The sequence below is a fragment of the Ahaetulla prasina genome, chromosome 3 (genome assembly GCF_028640845.1).
Source record: "Ahaetulla prasina isolate Xishuangbanna chromosome 3, ASM2864084v1, whole genome shotgun sequence".
In the NCBI taxonomy this organism is placed as follows: domain Eukaryota; kingdom Metazoa; phylum Chordata; class Lepidosauria; order Squamata; family Colubridae; genus Ahaetulla; species Ahaetulla prasina.
The window spans coordinates 107,735,999-107,748,792 of record NC_080541.1 but is presented as its reverse complement, the minus strand read 5'-3'; the positions used below and the strand labels follow the sequence as shown (position 1 = coordinate 107,748,792).

The 12,794-nt window shown below is 38.6% G+C and overlaps 1 protein-coding gene across 9 annotated transcripts in view; it reads left to right on the top strand.

Moving 5' to 3' along the window:
* The first annotated feature begins 1,018 nt into the window (after window positions 1–1,018).
* The window catches only part of KIAA0232 (KIAA0232 ortholog), a 77,319-nt gene continuing 65,543 nt past the window's right edge, over window positions 1,019–12,794 (top strand). For 3 of the 9 annotated variants that reach the window (XM_058178886.1, XM_058178889.1, XM_058178894.1), the window contains exon 1: window positions 1,021–1,156. The gene's annotated coding sequence lies outside the window, so the exon portion shown is untranslated. Of the gene's footprint in view, window positions 1,157–1,652; window positions 1,778–12,794 lie in introns of those variants that run through there. The other 6 variants (XR_009154688.1, XM_058178893.1, XM_058178891.1 and 3 more) reach the window with 5 other exon arrangements.

Below are 12,794 nucleotides of genomic sequence, written 5' to 3'. Positions count from 1 at the left end.
TATGCTGTTAGTGTTTGCTCAGAGTAAAGAAAAGTTGGAGGAGAATAAGAATATACATGAGAAAGAGCAAGATTGTTGTTTCAAAGATTGCATTTAACTATGGATTGCTTAACCATGGGGGATAAAACACAACTGATTATCTTCATACATTATACAAAATAAAAATTAAACAAGCTACACTATAGCTTAGCATAATGTATGTTTTCAAAGGATGTAAAGCACTTTGCAATGCCCTAACAAATTCCCCTTTTTACATATTTACATGCAACATGATTCAAAAACTAAATGATACATCTTAAGCTGTAAAATACCACTTATTTTTCAATATGCCATTGTTGTGTTTAAGAAGAGATGTCTATGGTTAGCATACTGTATGAATCCTGTTTAGTTTACATATGGCAATAAGTAAAGCCAGTCATAGTGCTTATAAACCATGGTTTATGACATGCCCTTTTGCCAAGCCACCATAACTTCCGTTTCCACACTATACAAAGCCATAATATCATTAATTGATTGTTTCACATTATGTCTGAGTTCAGCCATTGGAAATTTATCCTTAAGTCTGACAAAGCTCTTAGATAAGCCTATTAAGGATTGGTCCATTTCAATGCATTTATCTTAAGCATTTCTTCCTCAACTGTAAGTTGAACCATAAAAATATTCTTGTCCGTTGAATTTAAAATTGGGCATTAATAAGCAAACAAGCTCTATTCGAAAAGTGAAAAGTGCTATCTAGAAATAAATACGTTCGATTTCAGTTATACTAGACTGCCACTTTCGTCACATTTCAACTCAAGCGACAAAAGAGCTGTAGTACGACCCTCCATTACAGGGTTCAAAGGCCGACTGCCGTCCACCAGCCTGAACCTGACGCCGAGAAGGCCCCCACCCCCGCCCCGCCCTTCCGCTTCAGGATCCGACGACAGAGGCGCCACAGAACACACAGCCCCTCCCCACTCCCCCGCGGAGGCCGGGCGGAAGGAACGGGGCGGAGCCAGGGGATAGCAAACCGCTTGCGCAGTGGCCAGCGAGGGCGCTCCGCCTTTTCGTTCCTCCCCTCGGCGGGGCCGGTGCCGGTTTACGTAACGCCTCTTCGGGCGAATTCCGGCTTGGTCCCGTCGCCTGACTTGGGACGGGTCGCCAGAGGCCCCGGCAGGTAAGGGCGACCTTGAGGGAGGCCGCTGCCGTCTTTCTCGGACAGCGCTGTATCGCATCCCTCTCCTTCCCCCCCCCCCCGCCTGTCCGGCCTGCTGAGGCCTGTGGCGCTGTAAAGCGAGAACGGACTGGCTAGGCAGGCCTATCCTGGTTTGGCCTGGCGGCCTTGTCCGCCGAGTGATCGAGAGGCCCGGCTTACTCGGCGCAGGGGCAGCGGGGCGCCCCCTCAGGGAAAGAATGCTCGCACTCCCTGGGCCTGTCCGCCTCCGCCTGCCTCCCGCAGGAGGGACAGCAAAACGTGCAAGTCCGCGCCGTGGCTTGCCACCCGGAGACTAGGTCGCGCCGATCGGGATGGGAGGCTACTACGGCCTTCGTGAAAGATCTTTCGGCCGGCGGCCTTTTGCGAGATCGGTTCTGAAGGCAGGCAGTTATCGAAACAGCTTGCTTTCCCAAATAACAGGCGTGTTTCTTAACAATACCCCTGTGGTTTTGTTCAGATCCGTTTCTTCGTCCTTGGATGGTTCGGCACTGCGGTGCTGAACTGCAAGAGGGTGGAGAAGATCCAAAGACTTTGCTGTGAGAAGCGCTGCTTTTGAGTGGGCACCTTTCTTGGCTGCTGCAGGTTCGCACCTTGTTTGACTGCTGGAGGTTTTGCTGGCTTGGACTCTATGGGTTTGCTGAATAGTATGGTTGCACCGTGAGGCTCAATAAGTAGCGATTTAGTTTTGTTGGCTTTGGTATTTATTGCATTTATTAACTATTTCTGTGCTAAGTGTATTCAAGATGGTATAGGCATATAATTTAGGTATTAAATAGTGCCTGATGAATGTAGGAACCAAACGTTCTTAACTGTTTTTTGTTCCAGGTATGTATTGCCAGTAATAGATAGGTGACCTTGGTTGATCTTGAAAAACTTCAGCTGTGTTTGACTGGTTACTATTTGGATGGGAGACCATTAGGAAATCTAAGGTAGGGTCTAAGCTGGAAAGTAAAAAAAAATCCCCAAAGATGGTAATGACAAACCGCTCTTGTATAGTTGCTAGGCTAGATCACTACAGGAATATGAGGAAGCCTTGAATATTACCTGTGGCTTAAGCAAGTGTTGATAACACTGGCTTTCACATAAAGATATTGTGGACTATCTGAACCAAACCTAAGGAACGTATTACTAGCTTTCCTGCTCACAACTGCCTATTCATCTGTGGCATATCAATATTTTGATGTGTTTCTTGCTAAATTGCAATTGAAAGGCTCATAATATTACTATACCTGTACTTGAAAGCAATTATTTGTCTGAAAGGTATTACAAATCTTAATATGATAGAAATGTATAATATAAATTCCTAATAAACTAAGTTTACTATGTGGTTTGAAATCAAAGACTACTCTGAAAAAAAGCAAACTTTTTCTTCAAACTGTTCCAACTCCTGAATCATGGGAGTTTAAGGGAGGTTAAAATAGTTTTGATGTTATCATGGATTAAAAATAAGACATTGAAAGGTAGCATTTGAACCTATTTTAAATATTCAAAGGAGGAGTTTCAACTATTTAAAATGAATTACTCATTCAATTAAGAAATACTTGTGTGGATTGTGTACATCGGTTGTAAAACAGCATCTTCACCTCCCCCCCCCCCCATTGAACCAGGACATACATATGTGGCAATCTTAATTAACAAGGTGCTTGTGTAATTTATTCTCAAGTTGTATATCAGTAGTTAGTTTTCAATCCTGAAGATTATTAAGTATAGTAAAGCACAGTTTCTCTGACTATATGACAACTCCTTGGTTTCTTGCAGACCTAGCCCCTGGAACTACAGTGCTTCTATTCCTTCATTGTCAACAAATAAACATTAGTCTCTGAATACATGATGAATGATTATCAGAAAATCAGATCTGGGACTTGTAGTCAAATGTATAGTTTGAGCTTCCTCTACGCCCACCCCCGCTTAAAATTCATATTTAAAATGTATAATATTCAATGAATCACTGTGATCCTCATAGAATAATGGATTTGCAGTTGCACTTCAGGTTCTGCTTTTTTGTCATAGAAAAGTATTTCTCACAAGTGTCTTTCAGTGAGTTCTCACCATTGATTCTCTGCATCTTTAATAATGCTGCCAATATTTTAATGCCTATTTTTTTATTAGAGTCAAAGTTAACAGGTTTAACATTATTCACTTATTCAGTTCCTATTTTTGCTATGGGGGGTGGTGGTATCTCCCTTATTAACTACTGTTCATGTTCTTTCTGTTTGGTAGAATTGTTTTTGTCAGTTCCATCCCCATCCCCAATATTGTACACACAATATTATAAATGGTGGTAAAACAGATGAAGGCAGAGGATTTTCATAATAACCCCAGTTATATTGTATAACAATTTAGGTTGTAGAGTCAGTTTGGTATAGTGGTTAAGGTGTTAACTAGAAACTACGCATTTTATGAGTTGTAGTCCTCCCTTATGCATAAAGATGGCTGGGTGACATTGGGTCTGTCATTTTTTGTCAGCCCAACACACCTTGCAGGTTTGTTGTTATAGGAGGCCAGGTGCTGCCTTCAATTGTACAAAATAAAGGTGCAATATAAATAAGGATATTCTACCATCTCAAATAATTCAGTGTCGGAAAATTTGCTTACATATTAGTTAGAAGAATGTGGTAATTTTTAAAAATAAAAAAACTCAAAAATAATGTGAAAAGTATAATATAGTTTATTTCTAAATTAATATTTTTTAATATATTTTAGTTTGCATATTGTATAAACCTGGTCACTCTTTATATGGTTTATGTTATAGCATAATATGTGAACTGAGTGATTGCTTGTTAGCAGTGATTGGTAGCTTATGTGGGGAAAGGCTAGAGTGAGATAAATCACATTGGTGAATATTTCCATAGTATGAGTGAACTAGGAGAGCTAATAGGAGTTTGGCAACTGAATTTAAGGGAGACTAACAATTTTTCTCCACTGTCAGTACAAATAGTTTTTGTTTAATGACTTCCTTGGACAGTGATCATTTGCAGTTATGATGGTGATGAAAAGTAACTTTGCAACCACTGCCTGAATTTAGGACCTTCACAATATGCCTCTCTCTCTCTGTCACACCATCACCATTTCAGTCAGATAGTACATGTTGTCCTGTGCCTTGGGTTTTTTTTCCTTCCCCTGCCTCCCTCAGTGAAGAGATTGTTTAAGCAAGCTCTCTTCCAGAGCTGCTTTTCTCTCAAGTGTAGTAGAGTCCTTCCCTAAAAAGTATTAAGAACAAGTTAACAAGTTGGGCTCTGTGACCTTAATTAGCTGATTAGCACTCTTACAGTTGCTATCTACAATTGACAAGGTCTAATCAGTTTCACACTACAGGTAGTCCTCATCTTATGACCACAGTGAAGTCTGGAATTTTGTATGTAAGTTGTTGCAGCTGTAAAATCAAGGCATGTGACGAGCCTCAATTTTATGACTATTTTTACAACTGCTCTAAAGCAAGACAACATACTCATTAAGGAAATTATGGGGTTAAGCAAATCCAGTATCTATAGTAAGTATTTTTTGCCATTTTCTGGCAGAAAATAGCAAAACATTTTGCAAATCACAATCATGTAATTGTGGGACATTACAACTGGTTATAAATGTGGGCAATTGCCAAAGTGCCTGAATTAGTTTGATGGGAGGTAGGGCAACATTCATAACTTTGAGGACAGATTGTAAATAGCCTTTTTTAAAGTCCACAATTTTAAATGGTTCTTAAATGATTGGTTGTAAGTCAAGGACTATCTGTAAAGGTTTTTGTTTTCTCCTAAGCCTGGTTTAAAAGCATCAGCAGGGTCCTTTTGATATATATTCTCTATTGTGTCCCTTCTTACTCTCTTTGAATCCTTTCCTCTCCAATGAATGTAAATACAAACTTCAATTCTCTTCTTGCTGATTATTCCAGCATCAAGGGGAATAAGGATGGGGGAGAAGGAGTTATCCTCCTAGCTGTTTGGGATTTATCTAACACTTTAAAATAAAGGAAAGCTGAAGTAAAATTGTAAGCATAGTCATGGTCATATGATTTTTCCTTTCATAATTTCTTTGCTTAACAACTACATTGTTGGTCCCAATTGTAGTCACTAAATGAGTACTACCTGTAGTGTAATCCCTGGCTAATATGGGAGCCTGAGATTCAATATCAGAAAAGAATATATATATATATTCTTTTCTCCTGATGGTGCCTGAAGAAAGAATAGACAGGTCCTGATATAACTTGAATATGTTTGCACTCTTGAAATATTTTCAGCAAATGCAAACTTACTCTGGTGATGGGAGAAGTAATCAAAATAACAAATGTCCAGCTCCTAACCAAGAATGAAGAGTTTTCAGATCAGCTAGTAGATATGCTGTGACAAAGCTACTATCTGTTAAAAAAAAGAAAGAAAGGGAGAAAATAATCATTTAGAATTATAACCAAAGGAAAAAATAAAACAGCTGTAGCTATGTCATCATAGTCTTAGAGGAAGGAAGTTGAAAAATTCTGAAAAGTCACTTGGTGTTCTCATTGTATCCCTGACCCATGAAAGAAGAATGGAAAGGGAAAGAAGAACATTGTAAGTGAATGTTAAAAGTTCCACAAAGTGTGTCATGGATATTTAATTTTTGGACAAAGCTATTTAAAGATATATATATATATATATATATATATATATATATATATATATATTTGTTTTCTGAGGTTTTCACGGGTGTTTGTATATAGGTCTTTGGTTGTTCGGGTTTTCTCCCGTGTAAAATTGGAAGTGCCTTGGCGACGTTTCGACGAAGTCTCATTCGTCATCTTCAGGCTTCAACCGTGCTTCTGGGAGGCGAAGCTGAAGCCTGAAGATGACGAATGAGACTTCGTCGAAACGTCGCCAAGACACTTCCAATTTTACACGGGAGAAAACCCGAACAACCAAAGACCTATATATATATATATATATATATATATATGTTTTCTGAGGTTTTCACGGGTGTTTGTATATAGGTCTTTGGTTGTTCGGGTTTTCTCCCGTGTAAAATTGGAAGTGTCTTGGCGACGTTTCGACGAAGTCTCTGCACAAACCAAAAAATATCCACCATCCTAAGAAACCCCAAAGACAAAATTGAGTTAGAAAATCAAGGAGTATATGAAATCCCATGCACCGCCTGCCCCACCACATACATTGGACAAACCAACAGAAGAATAAGTGCACGCATTGAAGAACACAAGAACTCATTCAAAAAAGAGGAACCAACTTCTTCCCTGGTCCAACACTTTAAAGTCACAGGACACGATATTGACTTTAAAAAGACCAGAACTATCGCCAAAACTGAACACTTTAACAACAGAATAATCAGAGAAGCCATCAAGATAGAAAACGCCCACACAGCATGAACAAACGAGATGATACCTCCGCCTACCAGCCATTTGGAAACCTGCCTTATTGACAAACGTGTCCCTAACACGAGGAATGACACCAGACCCAGACCCACGAGGTCCACACAGGATGTCACCACCACACATCCACCCAGAAAGCAGACCCAAACCCACACTGATCATGAAGCACGACCAAGGACCAGAAGCCAGACCGCAGCTGCAACATTAGCCATTTCAAACCCTCCAATCCATACATGCAGCAGACTGACACCCACTATGAAGATGTAGCACGACTACAAACACGAAGCCAAACAACAGCAGTGCAGCTCACCAGCCCAAATCCCCCTGCAGCACAGACTAGACTGAGCACAACCAAGCCCCCACCAACACAGGACACACCCCCAGCCAATCAGAGCACAGAAAAACCCCCATCCAATCAGAGCACAGCCAAGCTCCCACCCAATCAGTTCAAACCCCACTAGCAGTTAAAAGGAAGAAACAGCTGCGATCACACATTGCTACCAGAAGCACGGTTGAAGCCTGAAGATGACGAATGAGACTTGTCGAAACGTCGCCAAGACACTTCCAATTTTACACGGAGAAAACCCGAACAACCAAAGACCTATATATATATATATATATATATATATATATATATATATATATATATATATATATATATAATATTATTATTATATTTATTATTATATATTAGTTAGTGACTTAGTTATATTTGACTTAGTGAGTCACAGATACTGTAACTCACAGATACTGTAACATCATATGTCAGCTTCTGTGAAGACCTATGTGTACCTACAAGGAACTTGTGAATATACAGTAACAACAAACCTTGGTTCACACCTAAACTTAAGCAGCTATGCCATTCCAAAGAGGAAGCCTACAAAAAAGGTGATAAAATGCTGTACAATCAGGCCAGAAATGCACTAACAAGGGAGATCAGAGCAGCAAAAAGAAGTTACTCTGAAAAGCTAAAGAATCAGTTTTCAGCAAATGAACCAGCAAACATGTGGAAAACTCTTAAAAATATCACCGGCTATGGCAAACCTCCTTCCCAGGCTGAAGGTAATCAACAACTGGCAGATGACCTGAATGAGTTTTACTGCAGGTTTGAAAGGAAACTACAGCCACCTATCTCCACAACCCCCATCTCAGACACACCAACAACAGCCAAGCCTCCTACAACTGACCCCATCCCATTGGGTTCACAACCCCTAGTGATCACAGAAAAGGAAGTGCAGGACCTATTTCACAGACAAAAGCCAGGAAAAGCTCCAGGCCCAGACAAGATAACTCCTTCTTGCTTAAAAGTCTGTGCTGACCAATTGGCCCCCATCTTCACCCATATTTTCAATAAATCACTAGAGATGTGCTATGTTCCTTCTTGCTTCAAACACTCTACCATCATCCCAGTGCCGAAGAAGCCCACCATCAAGGAACTGAATGACTACAGACCAGTTGCTTTAACATCTGTAGTCATGAAAACCTTTGAAAAGCTAATGCTTTCCTACTTGAAAACCATCACGGATCCGCTGTTAGACCCCTTGCAATTTGCATACCGAGCAAATAGATCAACAGATGATGCTGTTAATATGGCTCTGCACTACATCCTACAACATCTTGAGTCTCCAAAGACCTATGCAAGGGTCTTTTTTGTAGACTTTAGTTCAGCATTCAATACCATCATTCCAGACACTCTTCTAACTAAGCTAAACCAGCTACAGGTACCTGAACAGACTTGTAAGTGGATCACAAGCTTCCTAACGAACAGGAAGCAGAAGGTGAAGCTAAGCAAGATCACATCAAATACTTGTACAATTAGCACAGGGGCCCCCAAGGCTATGTGCTCTCCCCACTTCTCTCTGTATATCAATGACTGCATCTCCAACGATCCATCTGTTAAACTACTGAAGTTCGCAGATGACACAACAGTGATTGGTCTCATTCGAAACAATGACGAATCCGCATATAGACGAGAGGTCGAACGACTAGCCTTGTGGTGCGACCAAAACAATCTGGAACTGAACACACTCAAAACCGTAGACATGGTGGTAGACTTTAGGAGAAACCCTTCTATACGTCCACCTCTCACAATACTAGACAACACAGTATCAACAGTAGAAACCTTTAAATTTCTAAATTTAAGATCGCAAGATCTAAAATGGACAGCTAACATCAAAAACATCATCAAAAAAGGACAACAAAGAATGTTCTTTCTGCACCAACTCAGTAAGCTCAAACTGCCCAAGGAGCTGCTGATTCAGTTCTACAGAGGAATTATTGAGTCTGTCATTTGCACCTCTATAACTGTCTGGTTCGGTTCTGCAACTCAACAAGAAAGACATAGACTTCAGAGGATAACTAGAACTGCAGAAAAATAATTGCTACCAACCTGCCTTCCATTGAGGAGTTGTATACTGCATGAATCAAGAAGAACGCTGTGAAAATATTTACAGATCCCTCACATCCTGGACATAAACTGTTTCAACTCCTACCCTCAAAACGACGCTATAGAGCACTGCACACCAGAACAACTAGACACAAGAACAGTTTTTTCCCGAAGGCCATCACTCTGCTAAACAAATAATTCCCTCAACACTGTCAAACTATTTACTAAATCTGCACTACTATTAATCATCTCATCGTTCCCATCACCAATCTCTTTCCTTTTATGGCTGTAACTTTGTTGCTGGTAATCCTTATGATTTATATTGATATATTGACCATCATTTGTGTTGTAAATGTTGTACCTTGATGAAGGTATCTTTTTTATGTACATATGCACCAAGACAAATTCCTTGTGTGTCCAATCACACTTGGCCAATAAAAAATTCTATTCTATTCTATTCTATTCTATTCTATTCTATTCTATTCTATTCTATTCTATTCTATTCTATTCTATTCTATTCTATTCTATTCAGAATGTTGAGGTTGTTTACAAAAACTTTAAACTTAATCCTGTGGTGGCTGAAGATGAAAACCCTGAAAAAAAGACTTCACATAAAAACATTGGTCTAATGGGGCGTATAGATTAAAGTAAATGAAGGGACAAATAATATTTTTGCAAGTATCCAGGGAGATAAGGGTAATAGTTCTTAAACAAAAATTGCAGATTTTTCAGAGAGGTATTAAATTGTAGTGATGGGGAAACACAGGGAGATAGACAATCTGACCTTCAGACCAGAGTAGATTTTAGAGCAGACAATAAAGTGAGCAGAATGAAAATGAGGGTGTGTAAAGTAACTCGGCATGTATTTGACAGAAACAAGTCTTACCAGATTGACAATCTAAATTATTGGATCAGGTAACTTAATAGATTTCAGGAATGTTGTAGGCATAATATATCTTGATTCCAGCAAAATATTTCATAAAGGACTATAGGATATTCTAATTAACATACTCATTCTACTTAGCATGAGTTAAGTGAATTCATAAATATTTCAAATAGTATTCAGAGAGCCCATAATCACAATAATATGTATGGATGCCACAAGAGTCAGTGCTAGTCCTTCCATTATATATTTGACTTGAATGAAGAGGTGTCTGTATATGACACAAAATTACATTTAATATGCTAGGTTTCCATTGTTAAGCAAGACAGTTACCGTATATACTCGAGTATAAGCCGAGTTTTTCAGCACGTTTTTTGTGCTGAAAAACGTCCCCTCGGCTTATACTGGTCTCTGACTTATACTCGAGGTTTTTTTAAGCCCTCGGCTTATACTCGAGTATACGGCTTATACTCGAGGTTTTTTTTTTTTCACATTTTGCGGACGGGGAAGCCCTGCCGGTGCAGTGAGAGGGCGGGCGGGGAGCCGCCAGCCTTCTCAGCTGAGGGAGGAGGGTTTCCGAACCGGTGGGTGCCTCATTTCCACCCATACTGAGTCCCCAGTTTACCCCAGTTTTTGGGGTAAAATTGGGGACCTCGGCTTATACTCGGATCGGCTTATATTCGAGTATATACGGTAAGTGAGTTTTGTCCCATTTCATGAGTTTTCTTGCCACAGTTAAGTGAATCACTGCAGCTGTTAAGTTAGTAACATGGTTGTTAAATGAATCTGACGTCCCCATTGTTTTTGCTTGTCAGGTCACAAAAGGTGATCACATGACCCCAGAATACTGGAACCATCATGAATATATGCCATTTGCCAAACATCTGAACTTTGGTCACATGACCATTGAGATGCTGCAATAGTCATAAGTGAAAAATGATCATAAGTCACTTTTTTCACTGCTACTGTAACTTCAAACAGTCACTAAACGAATGTTTGTAAGCCAACGATTACCTGTAATTGAAAGACAATCTTGATTGATAAAAAATGAAAATGAACAGATAGTTTGCTTTGGAAGAAATCAAATCAGATTTAGAATATAGAATACTTAATTTTGATAAAAGTGTGAGAAAAAGAGCTTACAGTAATAGTTACAAACTGCACGAGTCAACAGAGCGATGGAACTGTGAAAAGAGGTTACTTTTTAAAAGAAAATTTCAAAAGGGGATGAATTAATGTCCAATTAACAAAACCTGAGATATAAAATCCATAAAGCAATAACCAATCTATTAACATTGCCATTGACATAAGCGACTGGATTAGATTTTCATAATTTAAAAGGCTGTGGGAACGCTCTAATTAATTAGTTTCCAAATTGCTATAGGACAGGGCAGTGCTTGAATCTCCAGAGGAAGACAATTTCAATTTCATAGTAATGGGACATCAGGGCCTTGCTTCCACTCATGAAAAATTTATTAGCATCCCCATACAGAATGAACAAACTGAATGGGTGGCTGCTATCTGAAACATATGGGATGGGATGGGATCTGAGCCATGTAGAATAAAGTAAAATTATTACTTTTTATTTTTATAACCATACTTCTATTCGTACAGACTGAAGTTGCAACTGTACATTCTATTTAATTTTAAAATATTATTGTAAAGTAAGTCTAACCATTATCCAATACATTGCTACTTATTTCAGTAGACTGTTAAATAACTGTTAAGAGTTTTGTTATTCACAAATATAGAGGTTGGCAATATCATATAAAATTAGAAGAAAAAATTAAGATAGTGTAGCATGATGTATACAATGCCTAGTATATTTTACAAAACTTTACATTTTTCTGTCCTTTTGTTACTATATCTTCTTTTTTTACCGTATCTAAAATGATTGCCTTATTATAACTTGTATTATGGAACTATATTACTTGAAAGCATTTTTAAATGTTCAAATTCCATTTTGTAGGAATAGAGGACTGTTAATACAAAAAAAATTTTTTCTTCCTCCTATCCCACTTGTTATTGGCATCCTTTATTCTGAAATTTTCATTTCCTTCATCTGGAGATTTTGAGGATATATGGGGTAGGAGGACAGCACTGGGATGATTTAAAAAATTACCTGCCAGGTGCCTCTGTTTAGTTCTAATGATGAAAAATGTCATTGTATATTACCCTGTATTACTAAAGAGTAATATAGTTCAGTGAGCACTTAAAACATTAGAGAACGCTGAAACATTGACTCACTAGACCACAATACAAGGAAGAGATTAAATTTCCATGACATTTGTGTAATATATAATGATATCACCATGAAAGTGCTGTAAATTATCATGATGACATCTTTTTATACTTAACTGATATCAAGTCTAAAAGTAGACATCCCTTCGCCCCAATTAATCTGTTAAGAAGAAGCTTCACTATACATTAAACTTTCCCTTGTCTGTAGTTAAGCTAAAGTCCTGTAAATGCTTAGTGAACATAAAATCGTTAAACTTCCTGTAAGATACATGAATAGGGTCAGCTGGAAAGTTAACTGTCTTGGGCTGGTATGCTCTGTTGTGAGAAAAATTGGTGCAGTTTAACTTAGTTTTATTAGATTCGGTGTCTAAAAATCTTTGCTTCTAAGCTAGGACTTTCATTTTTGATACTGGGTTTTAAAAAATGGAAAGCTATTACAAACTGAAAGAATAGCACAATACAGTACTCTTTGGGAATATTGAAAAAGCTAATTTATGATGCAAGTGCAGCAAAAGTGTATGTGTGTATCAGATTTTTTGCAGTGCTCTTTTGCCTAGAGTACCTATTCTAGCTACCTTCCTTCAAGCTAGCCAGCTTTCATTTGCTTAACTAAATTGTGCTGCCTAGCCATTTCTTTGGCTGGATAGAATTGTAGCTGCTAAAATGAGCATTTTATCATTATTAATTATATTTTTCAAATGTTTCTAAATACACATTGCTAACAAAATATTAAGTGATATAA